The sequence below is a fragment of the Sapajus apella genome, unplaced genomic scaffold, assembly GCF_009761245.1.
Source record: "Sapajus apella isolate SASKATOON/1434 unplaced genomic scaffold, GSC_monkey_1.0 scaffold35, whole genome shotgun sequence".
Taxonomy (NCBI): Eukaryota; Metazoa; Chordata; class Mammalia; order Primates; family Cebidae; genus Sapajus; species Sapajus apella.
Window position 1 is genome coordinate 2601405 of NW_022436975.1, and position 19251 is coordinate 2620655.

The window sequence follows — 19251 nt, forward strand, 5'->3', positions numbered from 1 at the left end:
ATTTCTCTCAACCGCACTTCTTGACAGTGTTGAATTTGAGGGTTAGATGAAAGGGGATAGAAAAACAATAACGTAATACAATTGTGGGAAGTTCAGCAGTTTTTAAATGATAATAGTTCAAGTTTGTTTTGTTGATGTTTTTGAGTAAGATGTAACTGGAAATCTTGGAGCTTCTGCAAAACATGAAGAAACTTGCTGCATAGAAGAGGTGAGTATGATTGTGAAGGAGGTTGTGGGGAATTTGTCAGTGTAAACAATGAGATCCAAATGAGTCTACCCTTGAAGCAAATAAAGGCTTTCCTTGAGTTTACAACACAATTGTTGTAATCTTACTGAAAAATGAATTGTAGAGTAATATGTTTTCAAGTGAAGGGACAGTTCATAAATATTACCCATTGTCAATGGAAATCATAAAATCAAATGTGCACCAAAAGGTGGCAAGACATTATGAAATATTTATGAACTAAAATAAAAGATACATATTTTAAAATAGAGAGTGTTTCCAGAAGGAATAGCTTCCTATAAGTTTTTGTTTTTAAAACAGCTCACAAAAATTTGGTAAGATTATCCACAAAATTATGAATGAGCTATCTTTATATTTTTATGCTGGAGTATTCATTCAGGATATAAATAAATGAATACATTCTGCAAGTATTTGGTACTGAGGATTAAAAAAAAATAGTAGTAGTGTTACTCTAAACAGTAGCATAATCGCTGCAGGAAAATACAGAACATTAAATTCTTACTAAAACTTATTGAAATTGCTGACATCACATTCAACTAATAATTATGTGTAGATGCTTAGTGTGAATTTGGTATAGTCCATGTTGAAGAATTAGTTTTTGCTGAAATCTAATAGTTTTAAACAAATGTAGCATTACAAAAAATTAAAATAAAATGGTTTCTTTTGTGTAGTTTTTAGAGTAGCGTCAACCATACTCACAATCACAAAATTTCATATATGTCAGAGAAATATTCTTTCTCAATTTAGCTAGGTTTGAAACTAAGGAGCATTATAAGTATAGTGCATGCTTTTTGTACTTTAAGATTATAAAGAAAATACAGGTTTTTTTACTCTGATTCAGAGTGAAAAACTTAAGAAAACATCATGAAATTCACCTCTCATGAGTTTTGGCAATACCAACAAAAGAACCTTTTATGTAAGTTAGGTGTTGGTAGTTAAGTATGCTGTGTTTCATTTAATCTTGTTTATGTGACAGCTTTTGTTTCAACGGTTATATTTGACATACTTAAGTTTACATATATCTTTTAAAAATATTATTATGTCTAAAGTTGTAAATATTTAGTTTTGGTGTGTGAAAAGCAACTGAATTTTTTTCTGCTTCCTACTTCTCCCAAATCCTATAATTGTCAGTATTATTTTACTTATGGGAGTAGAAATTTCAGATTAATTAAAACATAGCTTCACTTCAGGAGAAACAAAGACATAAATAGGTTTATCTTCTTTCTCTCCTGACACTGTTTTTAATTATTTTCATGGTTTCAAATCTTTCCAGTGAGCTCAGTGGGTTACTACTAATTTCATCTTGCTGGTCAAGAAAAGCCCATGTGCCAACTAATTTATGCCAGACAATTTAGTGATTAAAATATTCTTCCAGTCAGTATTTCATTTCAGGATAGGCTAATACACAGTGGGCACTTTGTGTCAGTTGGTTACTCATTTGTGGATTGAACATACTGAAAAAATAAATTGCATCTATACTGAAGATGTACTGAATTTTTCCTTGTCATAATTCCCTAAATAATACGATCTAGCAAGTATTTATATAGAATTTCATTGCATTCGGTATGATAAGTAATCTAGAGAGAAGTATGCAGGAGGATGTGCATAGGTTATACACAAATAGCAGGCCATTTTAGATCAATGACCTGAATGAACATCCATGGATTTTGGTGTCTTCGGAGATCCTGGAGCCAGCTCCTCATGGATACCGAAGTATCACTGTAACTTTTCTTAATATAGTGGAGAAAGCATGGGTTTAGAATCTAGACAAGCTCATTTTATAATGAGATCCACATAAAATGTGATCTTGAACGAGTTATATCTTTGAACATCAGTCCTTATTTATAAATCATATAATTTTGCAAGTGATTGAACATGAGTATATCCATTCATTTATTCCTTAGGCAGGCAATGTTCTAGGTTTTGGAGATTCTGTGAAACATAAGGGCGCTTTCAATGGAGTTCATAATCTAACAAAGAATACAGGTACTCATTACAGCGTTACATAAAATAGTGAACAAATCACACTGTTGTTCTTTTGTAGGAGGTAAACAATGTTCCGTGTACACATAGAACAAGGGGCCAAAGTCCACCTAGAGGTTGCAGAAGGCGTTTTGAAATTTTTGACATTTTATACTGAAATTTAAAACTATCTAAAAGCACCTCACAAAAAATGAGTGAGTCAACCAATATGGATATACATCTAATGGTAGAATTTCAGACTCTATACTACCTGAACGGGAGAAATATTTAGGAACAGGTAGAATTCCATTCTGACTCCACTGATAATGATATTCTTACATACAAGTGGATTTTCTGCTGCTGCTCTTTGAGAATTTAGATAGTATTTTAATTTTTTAAACAGAACCCAGATATTCTTAATATTGTACATAGTTTCTGTGGCTAAAATGCACACAGCCACACATGGAAACACAAACAATAAAATAAAAACCAAATTTGTGATTATTCAAGAGCGTTGTTTAAAAGGAGAATCTTCAAAATTGACATATTTCCATTATCTTAGCAATTTTCAGCAGTGCTGCAGTAAACATGGTGATGAAAGTATCTCTTCGATATAATTTTCTTTCCTTTGGACAAATATCCAGAAGTGGGACTCCTGTACTCACTGGTGGTTCTATATGTAGTTTCTTGAGGAAACTTCATGCTTTTCTCCATAGTAACTGTACTAGTTTGAATTCTCTTCTACAATGTATGAGTTACCTTTCTCCACATTCTCACCAGCATTTGCTATTTTTTATCTTTTTGATAATAAGCATTATAACGAGTGAGATGATATCCTCTGGTTTTGATTTGCATTTCCCTGATGAATCATTACTCATCAGGAAAAAAAAAACATTGAGCATTTTTTCATAAATTTGTTGGTTATCTGTAGTTCTTTTGAGAAACATCTCTTCAGATCATTTGCACATTTTTAATTGAATTATTTGGAGTTTTTTTGCTGTTGTATTGAGTTTCTTGCATATTTTGGATATTAATTCCTAGTTGGATGAAAGGTTTGCAAATATTTTCTGCCGTTGTGTAGGGTGTCCTTGGTTTTTTAGTTTGACATAATCCCATTTGTCTATTTTTGCTTTTGGTGCCTGAGTGTTCATCAATAGATGAATGGATAATACAAATGTGGTGTATATATACATTGGAATACTATTCAGCCACAGAAAAGAATGAAATCCTGTCATCTGAGACAACATGGATGAGCTGGAAGACATTACAGTGAGTGAAATAAGCCAGGAAGAAGAAAATTAATACCTCATGTTCTCACTCATATGCAGAAGCTAAAAAAGTTGATTTCATAGAAGTAGAACAAAACAGAGTAGAATAGTGGCTACTAGAGTTTGGGAAGGACAGAGGGAGGGAAGGAAAAGAGAGACTTTTTAAAAGATAAAAAATTACAACTAAATAAAAAGAACAAGTTCTAGTGTTCTATACCACTATAGGATGACTATCATTAACCATAATTTATTATATACTTTCAAATTGCTAAAGGAAAGCGTTTTGAATGTTCTCAATACAAAGAAACTGTAGGTGAGGTGATGGATATGCTAATTACCTTGATTTGATCAGTATGCACTGTATGTATCAAATATCACAATGTATCTGATAAATTTGTACAATTATTACCTGTCAATTTAAAAATGATATATTCCCCCAAATGTATTAACACAATATTGTAATTTAATATGTACTTGTCAAACTTTTGGGGTAAGGCTAAGTTACTTTCTTTGAGCATAAGCTTGTTAATTAGAGTTTCATCTAGATGTTTCTTGCATAAACAGTATCTGGTATGCATTTTCCATGTCATATTTCCATTTTCAGGTTTGGAAAAGCACAATAATACTTACATTCCTTTTTTAAAAATTTTACTTTAGGTTTAGTGGTTCACGTGCAGGTTTGTTTTAAAGGTAAATTGCATGTCGTGGGGGTTTGGTGTATAGATTATTTCGTCACCCAGGTAATAAGCATAGTATCCAAAAGTCAGTTTTTTATCCTCAACCTCCTCCCACCGTCCACCTTCAAATATCCCCTGGTGTCTATTTTCTTCTTTGTGTCCATGTGTCCTCAAAGTTTATCTACCAATTAATAACAAGAACATATGGTATTTGGTTTTCTGTTCCTGCATTAGTTTGAATAGGATGATGGCCTCCAGTTCCATCTATGTTGCTGCAGAAAACATGATCTCATTTTTTATGGCTGCATAGTATTCCATGGTGTATATGTAACACATTTTCCTTACCCAGTGCATCATTGGTGAGCATCTAGGTATATTCTAAGCCTTTACTATTGCAAATAGGGCTGCAATGAACATACATATGCATGTGTCTTTATGGTAGAAAATTTATATTCCTTTGAGTACATACTCAGTAATGGGATTACTGGGTCAAATGGCTATGTTTAAAGTCCTTTGAGAAATCGCCAAACTACTTTCCACAGAGGCTGAATTAATTTCTATTTCCACCAGCAATGTATAAGCAATCCCTTTTCTTTGCAGCTTTTTCAGTATCTGTTATTTTTTACACTTTTTAATAATAACTGTCTAGCTGATGTGAGAGGGTATCCTCATGGTGGTTTTGATATGCATTTCTCTAATGGGAAGCATATTTTCATATACTCATTGGCCATTTTTATGTCTTTTTTTAAGAAGTGTCTGTTTATGTTGTCTGTCCAATTGTTAACAGGGTTGTTTTTGGCCTGTTGATGTGTTTAGTTTCCTTATAGATTCTGGATACTAGACTGTTGTTGGATACAGAATTTACAAATATTTTCTTCTATTCTGTAGATTGTCTGCTTACTCTGTTGGTGGTTTCTTTTGCTGTGCAGACACTATTAAATTTAATTAGGTCATATTTGTCAATTTTTATTTTTGTTGTAGTTGTTTTTGGCATCTGCATCTTGAAATCTTTGCCAGGGCCTACATCCGGAATGGTATTTCCTATGTTTTGGAAACAGGGCTTTGTTTTAGGTTTTACATTGAAGTCTTTAATCCATCTTGAGTTGATTTTTGTATATGGTATAAGAAAGGGATTCAGCTTCAATAGTCTGCATGTGGGCAGCCAGTTATTCCAGCATCATTTATTGAATAGGAAGTTATTTTTCCCATTGCTTGTTTTTTTGGCTTTGTTGAAGATCAGATAGTTGCAGATGTGCAGCTTTATTTCTGCACTCCCTATTCCATTGGTTTATGTGTCCATTTTTGTACCAGTACCATGCTCTTTTGATTATTGTGGCCTTGTGGTATAGTTAGAATTTGAGTAACATGATGCTTCCAGCTTTGTTCTTTTTGTTTAGGATTGTTTTGGGTCTTTGGGCTCTTTTTTGTTTTCAAATACATAATTTTTTTCTATTTCTGTGAAGAACAGTATTGTAAGTTTAATAAGAATAACATTTAATCTGTAAATTGCTTTGTGCAGTATGATGGCCTTTTTGACAGTATTGATTCTTCCTATTCATGAACATTTTTTTTTTTTTTTTTGCCATGGGGTAGCACTCTGTTGGCCATAGTTTGGGTTTTTCTAGTTGTGACACCTCTGACATCTTTCAGCAGTGTTTTGTAAATCTCACTGTAGAGATCTTTTGTTTTCCTGGTTAGCTGTATTCCTAGGTATTTTATTGTTTTTGTGACTATCATGAATTTGATTGCATTCTGGATTTGGCTTTTGGCTTGGACATTTCTGGCGTACAGAAATGCTACTGATTTTTATACATTGATTTTGTATCCTGTAACTTTGATGAAGTTGTTTATCAGATCCGAAAGCTTTTGGATAGAGACTATGGGGTTTTCTAGGTATAGAATCATATCATCTACAAACAAAAATAGCTTGACTTCCTCTCTTCCTATTTGCATGTCTTTTATTTTTTTCTCTTGCCTAATTGCTCTAGCTAAGACTTCCAGTATGATTCGTCTAGTCTTACACTGCTATAAATAACTATCTGAGACTGATATTTATGAAGAAAAGACATTTAACTGACTAACACTTCTGCAGGCTTAACAGGAAGTGTGAATGGGGGGCCTCAGGAAACTTACGATCACGGTGGAAGGAGAAGTAAGCATCTTCTTCACATAGAGGCAGGGGAGAGAGAGAGAAAGAGTAAGGGGGGAAGTGCCACATACTTTTAAATTATATCTTGTGAGAACTCACTATCATGAGAATAGCATGGGGGAAATCCATCTCCATAATCCAGTCACCTCTCACCAGGTCCCTCCACCAATACTGGGAATTAAAATTCAACAAGAGATTTGGATAGGGACACAGAGCTAAGCCATTTCACTGTACTGTGTTGAATACGAATCGTGAGGGTGGTCATCCTTATCTTGTTCCAGTTCTCAAGGGGAATGATTCCAGCTTTTGCCCATTCAACGATATTGACTGCAGATTTATTAGAGATGGCTGTTATTATTTGGAGGTACTTTTCTTCAAAGCCTAGTTTGTTGAGGATTTTTAAGATGAAGGATGTTTAATTCTATCAAAAGTATTTTCTACATCTCTCGAGCTGATTGTGTGGTTTTTGGTTTTAGTTATATTTGTGTGTTATGAATACAGAATTTTTCTCATATTTTCATGAGTTTTGCTAACTTTTCTGGTTGACTTGCTTTAACTTTGATGACATTGTGTTTGACAACCCATCTTTTCATGTCTACCCAAATATCCATAGATTAAATAGACTAGAGTCTATATTTGAACATGGAATTTCAATAATGGATGTATTTGTAAATCATTATATAATCACAATAGCAATTCATACTACCATAAACAGGTTTGGAGACAAACACTGCTGATTTAACCCTTCATTCCTAAATTAAAGTTTTATGATTGGCAAGAGCAGAGTGCACAGGAAATACGTTGCTTGTTGGCAATGAAGCTCCAGCGTGCCCAGCAAGACAATTAAGAGACTTTCCAGTCTAAATTAAAAGAATTGCAGAACGTATAATTTTACTCTCAAGGAAGGGAATGCAGTTAATATCCAATAAATTAAGTTTTCTTAACTGCCCTTTTATATTTTTGTCTGCTAAATATCTTTACCTGTTACAAACTCTCAAGGCTATCCTAACTTGCTAAAACAAAGTGTAACTTGACTAAAGTGAAAGAACAAGGTATGGACCCTTTCCCCATCTTTTACTAGTATTCTAGATGGAATATTGGCAACGTAGACAGATAGATATGTAGATAAATAAATAGAAGCTAGATAGATAAAGATTATCACACATAGATGATATTTAAAGGCCTATTTTATAAGGTAAATTGTCTCCAAATACACTTTTAGTTATGTATACTTAATAACTGCAATTAATGCACTCACTTTTTTTTTTTTAAGTTTAGGAGTAAGTTATCTCAAAGATTATTTTAATGGTTAAAATAACGTAAATGAGGAATCAAGATTTCTTTTTTTTTTTTTTTTTTGAGATGCAGGAACACTCTGTTGGCCAGACTGGAGTGCAGTGGCATGACCTCAGCTCATTGAAACTTCTGCTTCCCAGGTTCAAGTGATTCTGCTGCCTCAGCCTCCCAGGTAGCTGGGATTACAGGCGCCCGCCACCACACCCAGCTAATTTTTGTAATTTTAGTAGAGACAGGGTTTCGCCATATTGGCCAGGCTGGTCTCGAACTCTGTACCTCATGTGATCTGCCCATTTTGGACTCTCAAAGTGCTGGGATTATAGGCATGAGCCACCGTGCCCAGCCAGGAATCACGATTTTTTTTTTTTTTGAGGCAGAGTCTTGCTCTGTCACCAGGCATCAGGCTGGAGTGCAGTGGTGCAATCTCGGCTCACTGCAATCTCCGCCTCCGTGGTTCAAGCAATTCTCCTCCCTCAGCCTCCCGAGTAGCTGGGACTACGGGCACACCCCACCACGCCCAGCTAATTTTTGTATTTTTAGTGGAGACGGGGTTTCACCATGTTGACCAGGATGGTCTCGATCTCTTGACCTCGTGATCCGCCCGCCTCTGCCACCCAAAGTGCTGGGATTACAGGCATGAGCCACCGCACCCGGCAGAATCACAATTTTTTACAACAGCAAATCACTAACAGTTGTAAGAATCAAATGAGAAAATGTGTAAAATATTTTGTGTTAGCATCACATAAATAATTTTTTGATAAGCGTTAGTTTCCTTGCCTTTGCCATGAGCATTTCCAAAAGCTATATTCTGAATGATAAATCAGTGTCAAATTCATTGCTTACATTCTACCTGTGTAGGTCTTATATTTGCAACAAGAGAGATTCCAAGTTATGATGAGGTAGCCACTAATATGGGTCACAGAAATTCTACCTTGCATTGTTTTCTCTCTTTAAATAATTGGGCCAGCATCATTTGCTAACTAAATAGAACTCTGTTCAAGAGGTACTGAAGAAAAATAGAGCAATTATCTTTATTTTGAAAATAACAGCAACAAATAAACAGAATACCGTTATTTATTAGACTTGATATGCTAAGTAAAATCAAGTTGGCTTTAGGAACATGAAGAGATGTTACAAAGTACAAGACGGTTTACATTCTGTCATTTCAGAGGTCAGGTCAAAGGCTAATATAGTAAGAATAATTTAATTTTGCCATTCTTTGCAATAATTTTACATGGAACTGGGATTGAGTTTGATGTTGTGTAAAAAACAACATGGAGGGAAGAAGGTGATGACCGTATTTGCAATGTTATAAAGATGATACTTTATTAAAAGCAAGATTTATTTTGTAACAAAACATCCATGAAGGGAAAACCTCACACAAAACTCGGTAAGATTTACGACTAAATAAAACAATAACAACAAAAATGATTCAGTATCTGCTCTCTTTTGTGATTTTTCTGAAGCTAAAATATTTTATATGTTTTTGTTCCATTTATAGAATCTTTGTTAAAATCCTATGTCCAGCTCTTTTGCTGAGTTATTTACGGGGGGAAATTTTGGCCTGAAAAAATTTTCTTGATTTTGAGTATATCTAAAACATTGCTCAGGGAAACTTACTCTAAATAACTGTGGTCTACTTTTGGAGTCTAAAGGAGACTTTGAACAGGCCAGAGACCGAGGATTTTGCAGATGTGAGATGACCCTGCCTATAGCATTCTTCACATCACTTCTGTGTATGTATATAGCCTAGGTGAAAATGGCGGTGAGCAGGGACTGGGAAGGATAAGCGACTTAAGGAAATCCCATCATTGAAGGTAAAGGAACTCTACTTTGATTTCTCAGTTCAGCCCTGCGGGACATCAGCCATTTCTATTGACAACAGAGACACTTTCCACTTCTGGGTGTGGAGCATCTCACATTCCTTTTCTGGAAATTCATAGGAAGCCAAGTCATGGCATGCCACAGGAATCAAGAGAAAGAACTCTCCCTTGAGCTTTGACTGTCTTTCTTACCGAAAGACTGGACAGCCTAACTCTCTTGTCTACTGACACAAATAGGCAAATATTTAAATGTATCAGGGTACAATTAATATCTAATACATGAGAACTTTTTAGCAGATGCAATTCATATTCACTTTCAAGTTTCTGAAATCTTGGGTTCTGCCATCCTGTAGAAAATCACATTGCCAAAAACATGACAAGAGTCTAAATCCAGCATCTCAATGGAAAATATAAAACATGGAGGAACCATAGTGGGGATTATTGGTAAAACTCCCTGTACTTGTTTTCTAGTTAGAGCAGGAATTCTCAAATTATGTTCTGTAGCATTTAACAAATGTTCATGTATCAGTTAGAATTATACTCACACTTAATGCATAGAATACCCTACTCATAAGTCCGTAAATAACTGAGCCATTCAGTTGGCTCATTCCACAGGAAGTCCAGGTGTTCCTAGGAAGAAGGAGATCCTCAGTTCTTAGTCTTACTTGGGAGACAGAATTCTGCAATGTGACAATTCAAAGATTGCGGAGAGCCCTATAGAAGGGAAACTGGGAGCAGAGAGTTTACATAGAGAGACAGTACACTCTGAAAGGGGAGGTAGAGCGGGCTGATGAAAGGGTGCCCTCAGCAGCTCTGGGCGTTCTGCATGAGGTTTTTATAATGTTGGATTGTTCTTGAAGTTCCTACCTGTGTCTCAAGTCTCCACCTTTTTCTTTCTCTAGGTTTCCCGCTTCTCTTCTAAGTCCCCACCTTTCCCCATCTAGTTCCTGCCCAGGCCTGTGGAATTCTTCCTTACTCTCTGTTGATGTGCATGTGCAAACCAGGTGTTGGACAGGAATTCTACCTAATGGGTGCATCGTTCACCCCAGGAAAGTTGTATAGTGGTTAAACCTGTAGTCACTGCTCCTGCATATCTCTTAGGGATTTCTCCTCTGCTCCCTTCCCTTATCAGCATTCATCAACTGACATTCTGACAGGGTAACTGCAGAGTGAGGGATGAATGTGAGTCTTAAGGGACACCGCTTCGCTTTCTGCCTAGGTATTTTCCCTCTTCTCTGCTCATATATCTAGCAAAGATGTTTTGGATGGCTTCTGTGCTGAGATTTTCCAGCCCTCCCTTTTCTCAGGGGCTCCCCCTGCTGCTCGTGCCTAGCTATTAGCATACTCCAACACAGGTGCAGGTAGGACTCTCATCAGTGACCACCATTAGCTTTCCTGGAAGGGGGAGACATCCTTGGTATGCAGCACTTGTGAATTCATTTGCCATGGTGGTGGTTAGTCTTTGTGAGCTCAGACAAGCCATTTGTCTTTCAGTTTTTGGTTTCTGCAACCCTGAGCCCTCTTGGCATTCCTGCAGACACACAGAGCCTGGAAGAGCAAGGGGTTAAAGCTTTAGGACTCAACGCCGACTGCTTGAGAAGAATCATTTTGTCCTTTAAATCCAGAGTCCACAAACTTTTCTGGTAAAGATATTTAGTATATATTTTAGTGTTTTCTGGCCATACTGTCTTGCAGTGACTACTCAATAATATCACTGTAGCGCAAAAACAGCCATAGACAATACAAAAATGAATGGGTGTGGTTGTGTTCCAATTAAAATTTTATTTACAAAAATTGGCCCCTGGCTAAATTTGGCCAATGGATAGGGTTGCCACATTTAACACATAAAAATATAGGATGCTTAAAATGGAATTTCAGATAAACAACAATTAACTTCCTTAATCCAGGTATGTCCTAAAAAATTATTTGTTGTTTTTATAAAATTCAAACTTAACTAGGTATCATATATTTTATCTTTCAACTCTACTGCAAGCTGTAATGTGATGACTTCTGGTTTAGACAGATTTTCTGAAGAGGAATTCAGTAAGGTTCTCCAGACCCCAGGAACATTCACAGCTTTATTAGTTGCAGCATCAATGCCAATCAATGTATATGAGTGTTGGTGTGTTTTTCTTGCCATGGCCTTACTCTCCTTCCTCCCTTACACTTGCTCCCTGAGATCAACTACTGTATTTTCCTGCTATGGACTGAATTCCCTCTCCCCAAAACTCACAGATTGAAGCTCTACTCACCAATGTAACAGCATTTGGAGCTGGGGGCCTTTAAGGAGGTAATTACAGTTGAATGACGTCATTCAAGTTGTAATTGAACATGAGCAGTGGTCCTTATAGGAAGAAGCACCAGAGAGCATCTTCTCGCTCCTTTTTCCTCCTTTTCTTCTTTTTCTTGCACCTACAGAAGAAAATCATGTGAGGTCACAGTGAGAAGGGAGGAAGGCAGCTCTCACCAGAAATCCATTCTGCTAGAAAAGAGCTTAGAGTTCCAGCCTCCAGAAATATGAGAAAATAAGTTTCTGTTGTTTAAGCCACCGAGTCTATGATATTTTATAATGCAGCCCAAGCAGAGCAATATGCTCCTCCATTAAAAACTTTTATTAAAGAGAGAAAATGATCACTACAGGTGGAGCTGCATTAGTGTTTAACAAGGCCTGGTGGAGGACATATGTCTCAGCTCCAAGCAAAATCCTAGGAAATTGAAATTGTGAGTGATGATGGGAACATGGAGGATGACTCTAAGATGAAATCACAGGATTTGAAATGGAAAGTAATAAAAAAAAGAAACACAAGAAAAAAAGGGGCTATGGAAAAAAGAAAGTTTCCATTTTTAGAGTTAAAAAAACTCAGAAAAGAATATATAACCAAAATCATCCTTTAGGCCAAAAAATACCACCACAATATAAGTAACTCCATGGTATAAATTTGAAAAGCTAAATGGATTATTTTAAGAAAATTATATTTTATCAAAATTTTTCATACTTGAAAATGTAGTAATACTGAAATAATGATCTGTTAGAAAAGACGAGTGTTAATCTTCAGAAAACACATGACTAGTTCGTAATTCAAAAAATTGGAGATCACAGAAAAGACAATTGGCATATATTTTATTCAGAATATTAAGATATGACTAAAACTAAATTTGCATTAAGAACATAGATGTCATCACTCTAATTGTAATGCTAGTTAGTTAAATTTAAAGTCATACCAAACGAATAATGTAGGAAATCACGTAGGTTTTGTTTCAGGCATACATGGATGACTTTATACTAAACATATGAAAATAGAGAAAAAAGAAGAAAGATAACACAATCCCCAAATCAGAAGGTTAATATGATGGCATAAGAATGCAAGTATAAAAACCTTAATTTAAAGGTTGGATCTAAGAATGCAAGTATAAAAACTTTAATTTAAAAACTAGTTAATAAAATCAAGAGGTATATCAAAACAATTATGCAACATAACCAAGTATTTAATTCTTTGTTGCTGTTTTTGAGACAGAGTCTCACTCTGTCACCCAGGCTGAAGTGCAGTGGCGCAATCTCAGTTCACTGCCACCTCTACCTCCCAGGTTTAAGCCATTCTCCTGCCTCAGCCTTCCAACTAGCTGGGATTATAGGCATGCACCACTACGCCTGGATAATTTCTGTATTTTTAGTAGAGATGGGGTTTCGCCATGTTTGCCAGTCTGGTCTCAAACTCCTGACCTCAAGTGATCTGTTCACCTTGGCTTCCCGAAGTGCTGGGATTACAGGAGTGAGCCACTGCACCTGACCCAAGTATTTCTCAATATGCATAGATGGCTCAACTTTACATAAATTGTCATAGAAAAAACCCAACTCACAAAATGACATTTGACAACATGATGTGACCTCTATTGCTTTTACAGGCTAATAAATTAGGAGTAGGTTGAGAATATTTGACCTAATAAGTAACAATTCACCTACGAATAATGCGAACAATACTATATGGCATAAGAGACACTCATTTACTTTGATTTGTGTTACTGTATGCCTAAAAAATCAAAGCTGCAACTAAAAAGCAATTGGAATTATTTTAAACAATTTGATAATTATCTAAAAAATAAATACTTAAAACCATTATATTTTCTTGATATTAGCAATAAGCAGTAAAAGAATGTATCTCATTCTTAATAGTAACAAACATGCAATAACTTTTTTTTTTTTTTTTTTTAGACAGGGTCTCGCTCTGTCCCCCATACTGGAGTGCAATGGTGTGATCTTGGTTCACTGTAACCTCTACCTCCCAGGTTCAAGCGCTTCTCCTGCCTCAGTCTCCCATGTAGCTGGGATTACAGGTGTGCCCCACCAAGCCTGGCTAATTGTGGAATTTTAAGTAGAGACAGGCTTTACCATGTTGGCAAGGCTGGTCTCGAACTCCTGACCTTGTGATCCACCCACCTGGGCCTCCCAAAGTGTTGGGATTGCAGGCGTGAACCACCATGCCTAGCCCAATAATATCTTAGAGAGAAGGAAATCCTGCCATTTGTGACAATATGGATGAACCTGAAGGGCACTATGCAAAATGAAATTAACAAATACTGTAGGAGCTCATTCATATGAGGAATTTTATAAAGTAAAACCCATAGAATCACCGTGTTTGTAGGTAGTTGCCTGGGGCTGAGAGAAAGGAAACTGGGGAGATGTTGGCCAAAGGGTACAAAGTTTTAGTTATAAGATGAACAAGGCTGGGCACAGTGGCTCACACCTGTAATCCCAGCACTTTGGGAGGCTGAGGTGGGAGGATCACCTGAGGTCTGGAGTTCAAGACCAGCCTGGCCAGCATGGTGAAACCTCATCTCTACAAATATACAAAAATTAGCCAGGCATGATGGCAGATGCCTATAATCTCAGCTACTGGGGAGGCTGAGGCAAGAGAATTGCTTGAACCCAGGAGGTGAAGGTTACAGTGGGCCAATATTGCACCATTGTACTCCAGCCTGCATGACAGAGCAAGACTTTGACTCAAAAAAAAAAAAATAGGTGGTTGAAGGCCTTTGTAGGAAAGTTGCCACGATAATGCACAGTTCAGAAAAGTGATGACACAGGAATGCTGAAAGATAGAAGGAAATGCATGTGCTCTGTTTGTGTCTAGAATGTTTATGTTTTTATTGTTTACGTGTAAGTCAACTAGCCATTTAGAGATTTTTTTTAACAAGGTATGATATTTAATTCAATGCTTATTTTATTTAGCCTGTAAATATCCAACTGCTTTATCATCATTCATTGAAAAATAACCCCCACCGTCAGTGGAGAGAAGTTTGTTTGACAGTAAATAAAATGTCAGTCCTACACTAGTGCAGTCCCGAGGTCCTGTCAGGCGTGCCACTGTGTAGCCATCCCCAGCATCACACACACAGTCACAGCAATGTGAGCGTACATTGAGTATTTGTTATGCTCAAGGCACTTTTGAAGATCTTTCATATGTCTTTTTATTTAATTCTTTATGAAATATGCACCTTTCTTATTTCTAGGTTACATAAAAGAAAACACAGTGTGGGCAGACATTAGTGACTTCCATCAGTTAAATTGTTATTAAATGGCCGAACGTAGGGTGTCAGATTCCAGACCCCATGTTCTGAACCATTATAACTAACACCATCTAGCATTAAACACTTTCAAATGCCTCTTTTTCTACCTAATGTAATACTTACAATGATTCTGTGAAATAGGATTTTACTCCAACATCAATTTCAGCATAAAAATTGTCTTTCTTCTTGACTTTTCTCAGCACTGGCTTTTCCCCAGCTCCACTTTTAGGTCTTTTATTCCTGTGATTTTTACTCACCCTTTGATTTACGTTGCTTGTAATATTTAAGAATCGTTGACTGTGTGTTGGAATGGGCTTTAAAACCACATAAGATAAAATTCTCACCCACTTCTCCATCCTCAGTCATTGCGTACCTAGTTCATGTTCATGCGTTTATAAGAAATTGGAATATACACCTTCTTCATATGCACAAAGCATGCCCACTGGATGCATGCCTATGTGAAATTTTATAATTTAAAATCTGGCCTATTTCTTTCTCTTGTTAGTCAGGTTAGGTGGTTGCTATGCCAGAAATGTTTATTTTAGACTTACTTTCCATGAGCATTTGGCTTGAGGCACACAGACGCTGCTGCTCCTATTTCCCTGCTGATGCAGAAGCCATATTCCAATAACTTCCTGAACTCTATTCTGTTCATTCCGCAAATTTACTTATGACTCTACCTGACCATGGCATCAGCAGAATGACCTTCAGAACTGCAAAGAAGTCAAAAAACATTCCGGCAGTTTAAGTTAAGAGGAAAACTTTATATTTAACTTACAGAAGACCAGAACTTCTGGGTACTTAGATTTTTTTTTTTTTTTTCCAATGCTAGGACTCATTTCCTCAGTGGAGAATGAGGGATGAAAGAATAAAATTGTATTTGATAATTTTAACATCACAGCTTACATTGTAAGACAATTTTAATAGTATTGAAACTAACATATTTCATTCTTTCAGCTTGAAAATCTTCTAATCACTCAGCTGAATGTGAATCATTTTTGTCTTTGTTTTGCATATGCATGAAAATATTCAAATGCCTTTTTAGACATGATTTCCAGAGTGTGAGCACACAATTTGGATTTGTAAGGCTGTAAAAAAGCACTTAAGAACAGATGTAATTTATTATAATTTTAGAGTCCAGCACATCAAAAAATAAACAGGCTACACTTGTTTATACGGTATGATCAAACTGTGTGTGATTCTTCACAATCTTCAGAACATTCCGGAAAAATAAACAAGAAAGAATTGTCTTTATCTAAGATTGATTCCTGACAACAGCATACAATGTGTTTTTCTTTTCCTTATAAAAAAAACAAACATGAAATGTTTGGAGTCTAATTCACACGCAGGGAAATGCCAATGTTTCAGATGAAACTGATCAATAGTCACAGAGGAGAAAGGTGGGGCATGGCACCAGTCCTCACGCCTCTCAGCAAAATGGTCTTCCCTGCATTGCTGCTGACTGAATCATATAATTTATTTATCTTTAAGTTATTTTTTAATCACAGAATTAGCGCTCACTAAATTTCCAGTGAGTACTGAAATCTCTCTCCCTGGTCACTAAGTTTAGTTATTCTCTCCGTTAGCACTAGATTGCAGATAAGCATGTACTCATAACTGAAAAGACTCAGGAATTAAGAGGAAGGCAACATTTTCTCTATTCCTTTACATTTTCTTCTTTAATAATAGGTCTGAAGTTAGGTTATTTTTTGGTTTTGCTTCACAATCTAATTAGTGTGGTGAGATTGGTGACTAGCAGAGCTGAGGTGTGCTGAGTTCCCTGTTACCTGGTAAGAGCTCTGCGAAGTTGGCCCTGGGGAAGGGCAAGAGGCTGACGGCTGCAGCAAATTGAGCACCCGCCCGTTCTTAGGTTGCATTTCACAGAAAGCACCTACTTGCTTCTCTGTTTTCCAAATGTATGAGAACAATCTATATGATATATAGAACAATCTGTTGTTCTATATATTATCATATAGAACAATCTATATGATAATAAAAAATAAGGCTGCATTCCTGCCACTTGGGAATATAATTTCTTTATAAACTTGAAATTTCCTAGTTGTTAAGGCATTTGAGGTGTTTGACCCACTATGAGCCCATTCTCAGCAGGCTTCAACCCAAAGAGCAGAAACCGTGATTTCATGACTGCAGAAGGTACTACAAATCCAAGAAGCAACAGTTCATTTTTCCCCATCATATCTTTTTTAAATTACATGTACCATTATTTCTATGTTAGAAATGATAAGAACAAGAACCAAGATTTATTAGCTGCCAAGTGCTGTTCTCAGTGCTTTACACATTTTGCATATATCGATTATTCACAAGATCTTTGTGGTGTCCCTATGACGTAGATAATATCATCAGTTCTACTTTACATATAAGAAAATAGAAGCAAAGAGAATCTTAGCTACTGACTCAAGACACATAGCTAACACATGGCCAAGCCAATCATGTGAGGACTTCACTGAAAGGCTCAGTTCTTATCTCCATTCACTGTGGACCCAAACGAGTCCTGAGAATTTTGAAAGAAATATCAAGAGCCTATGAGAGAAAAACTAAGTATTATTTTCTTTACAGTTTACAAAATTGAAATGTATTCTTAAATTCCACATGGTTCATTTTTCAAATGACAAAATGATCAGCTTTTTATCATTCTAAAGAATTATATATAGATTAATATTAAAAACATGCTCACTTAGAATCCAAAAATTCATTTTTTAAATTAAAAGAGTTGGAGCCAGAGTAATGGAATCTAGACCTTCTCTGTATTAGACTTAGCAGACAGAGATCCCTGTCTTCTGCTTGAGTGATGACATTCTACTTCTAACTAGTTCAAGAAAATACTGCAGGATGCATTGGCTTATAGAAACTAATGAAGGTTTAGCCCTCCAAACTGCTGTGGTGGGGGCACATAGCTGAGGCTCAGAAACTACATGGAAGTTAAACAACAAAAAAACAAAAACAAAATTAAAGAAAAACCTTTTGGAAGTAATTTCTCTTTATTATTTCTGATTTTCTTTTTTGAGTGTGCCCTCTTCTTTATCTCACTCCCTTTCTCTGCATGGTAAAAAATATGTATATCTAGCCAGTGAAATGCCCAATTTTATATTTTTATCACTGCCATCACAGAGAGAAGATGAATTCTCTTTTCAGTTGCTGTCTAAACAATTACAGGAAAGCACTCAAGTTGACATGCCGGGAAATGGGCTCCTTGGATTAATCAAGTTCCTTCAGAGACAGACAACTCGTGTGTGCTCAGGGGAGTCCTATGACTGAAGCTTGCTCCCAGGATTCCTGTAAGGGAGTGAGGCTGGCATGCAGCTGAACACACCAGACTCAAGAAAAGTTATGTTGCATTTCACCAATAAACAAAATAATGTAATGGCAAGGACATGGAATTTAAGTGTTAAAGAAATAGTAATTCAACAAATCCTGGTTCAACTAATTACAATTACTTAATTTAATTATTGCATAAATTGTGGTAATTTTTACATTATTGTGATAATTAGATGAGGTAATAGGTAAACAAATAATAGTTAGCTAGCTATTATTTTTGATCAAAGCCCTTATATTGATTCGGTCTGTATAATTTTACAATGTAAGGACAATTACTATACTCCTATCAGATGAGAAACTGAGGCATAGGGAAATTAAAGAAGTTGTTTTAAAAACTCATATCTAGTAAATTTAGGAGCCAGAACTAATAAACTAGAATAATACAAGAATGCCTGCTGTTATAGGAAAGTGCAATACTCAGATAGGATATGTATCATATCCTTCTGTGAATTATATTCAGGATTGTTAAGATGATAAAAATATCCCTCATCCTTTATCAAGGATGACTCATCATTGGCTTTGTTCATGATAATTTAGTATCTTGCCTTGAGAGGCACAGTAGAAGATGAAGATGAAGTCAGTCTTCCTGAGTTAAAAGTGCAGCCTTGTCATTGACCTCGGACACATTGCTTCCCATCTGCCTTGTTATGTTTGTTTTTCCCCCTCTAGCAAATGTAGTAGTAGTGGTACCTAACTTTCGGGATATTATAAGGAAAAAATTGATGAATTAATACTTGAAAGCACTCTGAATAGTACCTGACTCTTAGCAAACACTTAAGAAATAGTTAGCTGCTACTATACTAGCTATTACTACCTACTACTGTCACTACTATCTTCACTACCGCCACCACTACTGAAACTACTACAGGTGTTACCATGATCACTACTACTGCCATTATTACTGCCACATTTTCTCTCTTCATTTACATTT

General features: G+C 36.1%; 1 protein-coding gene across 1 annotated transcript in view; it reads left to right on the top strand.

The window, feature by feature from the left end:
• LOC116563416 overlaps positions 1 to 19251 on the top strand; it is a 245374-nt gene that overhangs the window by 176523 nt on the left and 49600 nt on the right. The window lies entirely within an intron of this gene.